The sequence below is a fragment of the Nelumbo lutea genome, chromosome 1 (genome assembly GCF_056320005.1).
Source record: "Nelumbo lutea isolate HS-2025 chromosome 1, American lotus-T2T, whole genome shotgun sequence".
Classification (NCBI taxonomy): domain Eukaryota; kingdom Viridiplantae; phylum Streptophyta; class Magnoliopsida; order Proteales; family Nelumbonaceae; genus Nelumbo; species Nelumbo lutea.
Genome location: NC_142684.1, coordinates 113,175,538 through 113,178,312, shown reverse-complemented (window position 1 = coordinate 113,178,312; position 2,775 = coordinate 113,175,538).

Below are 2,775 nucleotides of genomic sequence, written 5' to 3'. Positions count from 1 at the left end.
ACCCCGATTCTGACGGGATGTGACGAGTCTTACCGTTTGAAGGCTTTTCACCACCTAACCCGCGAGGACACCACTATATAAGGACTCCGACCCCCAAAGCCAAGAAGAGGGAAAAAAGGATGGTAACCCCTACTCTCTAGCTCTCTCATTTCTCTCCAAGCTCTCTTTAATCAGAATGCTAACTTAGGCATCGGAGATTTCCCATCGGAAAAATACCCCCGGGTCCTCTGATTCAGTTCTCGCAGGTCCCTCAGCTCCTGTCGCCTACAAAGGAGAGGAAATCACCTCATGCAGAGGGCAGTCGGGTTGCGCTGCACCAAGGAGCTCGCCACCAGGGAGCTCGACTAGGCAGTTCGCCACCAAGTAGCTCTCCACCAGGGAGCTCGCCACCAAGCAGTTCACCACCAGGGAGCTCGCCACCAGGCAGTTCTCCATTAGGGAGTTCTCCACCAAGCAGTTCATCACCAAGTAGCTCTCCACCAGGCGGTTCGCCCCCAGGGAGTTCGCCACCAAGTAGCTCTCCATCAGGGAGCTCGTCACTAGGCAGTTCGCCACCAAGCAGTTTGCCACCAGGGAGTTCGCCACTAGGTAGTTCTCCACCAGGGAGTTCGCCACCAAGTAGTTTGTCACCAAGTAGCTCTCCACCAAGGAGCTCGCCACTAGGCAGTTCTCCACTAGGGAGTTCATCACCAAGTAGCTCTACACCAGGGAGCTCGCCACTAGGCAGTTCTCTACCAGGGAGTTTGCCACCAAGTAGCTCATCACCAAGGCACGTCACCACCGGGTCAAATAACGAGGTACTTAGCCAAAAATTGATACATCACGAAAAAAAAATTGGTACGTGGCCAAAAACGGTTGCATCAATTGGCGCCGTCTGTGGGAACATGCTACAAAAAGCTAAGTTCTCATCCTACAAAAGCTAAGTTCTCATCATACCAAAGCTAAGTCCTTACTTTTTAGAAATTGAAGCTATCGCTTTATAGTTTACATTTTTTATGAACTCAAAGACTATGCAGGGAGCTAACAGACTAAGTAGCTCTACCAACCTTACTTTCAATTCAAATAAAGCCTCATCAGTCCTCTCCGCAAGGTCCCCCCTACAAAGATGAGCTCTTCGTGGCTTCCACGGGAGTTGGTGGCCAACAGACTACATAGGCGCCCTTATCGGTCGAGCCTTCCAAGGCTCCCGTGTGAGCTGGCGACCTAAAGTTAGTAGTGCTGCCCTTGAAGTTCGAGCTCCTAGTAGCTTCTTGTAGGAGTGGGTGACCGACATTACGAAGCTGATGCAGCACAATCATAACTCGGCACCTCACAGGCAAAGCCTACAGGCCACATTATTGCTTAAGACCCGATCGCCTTTCCAGCATGGGCAAAGTAAAAAAAGAGTAGACTACGATTCACTCCCAAAGCCTACGGGCCACATTACTGCTTAAGACCCGGTCGCCTCTCCGGCACGGGCAAAGGTCAAAGAAGAGTAGACTACAAGTCACTCCCAAAGCCTACGGGCCACACTATTGCTAAATATCCAGTCGCTTCCTCAATAGGAGCAAAATCAGCAAAAGTGAATTATAAGTTGCCCCAGAGCCAAAGGGCTACACTACTGAACTAGCGGAGACCCCCTCGCCTTACTGGCAGCTCGCCACATACAAGCAACTCCCAAAGCTTAAGGAATTGGATCAGCACTTACTAGCTCGTCGACTTACGGGCCAAAATAAATCTTCTCCCTTCGCTGAGTTACTCTCAGCTCGGGAGTGGGACGCAAATGATGAGGGCAGATTTGGCCCTCCAGTGAAATTGCGACACATGGCACCTCGTGACAACTAGGCGACACCCAGGCAACAACTTACCAAGTCGGTGTCTCACCGGGGCACTAATTTGGCGCGGCCTACGCGGCCTGGCCGACCTGGATCAACCCAGCACATGATTTGACTTGGCCAACCTGGCAACCCATAAGATGCCCACCGATGAACCATAACGGCATACCGCGCGAGCTCGATAGCTCACCAAGGAGCTCGCCAAGGAGCTCGGTAGCTCACCAAAGAGTTCGCCAAGGAGCTAGACAACTCGCCAAGGAGCTAGACAGCTCGCCAAGGAGCCCCTGGCAACCCATAAGATGCCCACTGATGAACCATAACGGCATACCCTGCGAGCTCGATAGCTCTCCAAGGAGCTCGCCAAGGAGCTCGGTAGCTCACCAAAGAGCTCGCCAAGGAGCTAGACAACTCGCCAAGGAGCTAGACAACTCACCAAGGAGCTAGATAGCTCTCCAAGGAGCCAGGAAGCTCGGAAAAGCTCGCCACAAGCAGCTCGTTATAGCCCAAGGAGCTCAGCATAGCTCCCCCGGGAAGCTCGCCACTTGTAGGGTAGCTCGGTACAGAAGAGTAGTTTGGCGTATCGCAAGAAGATCTCCTGCCTGACAACCTGGCCCAGACACCGACCCATCGACTGACACAGGCGCCAACTTGACAACATGGCCCAGGCGCCAACCTGACTGCCTGACACAAGCTTCAGCCTGACAACCTCGAGGAGTTCACCACCGTACCCCAGTTCTGACGAGATGTGACGAGTCTTACCGTTTGAAGGCTTTTCACCCACCTAACCTGCGAGGACACCACTATATAAGGACTCCGACCCCCAAAGCCAAGAAGAGGGAAAAAAGGATGGTAACCCCTGCTCTCTAGCTCTCTCATTTCTCTCCAAGCTCTCTGTAATCAGAATGCTAACTTAGGCATCGGAGAGTCCTCGCCGGGAAAATACCCCCGGGTCGTCTGATTC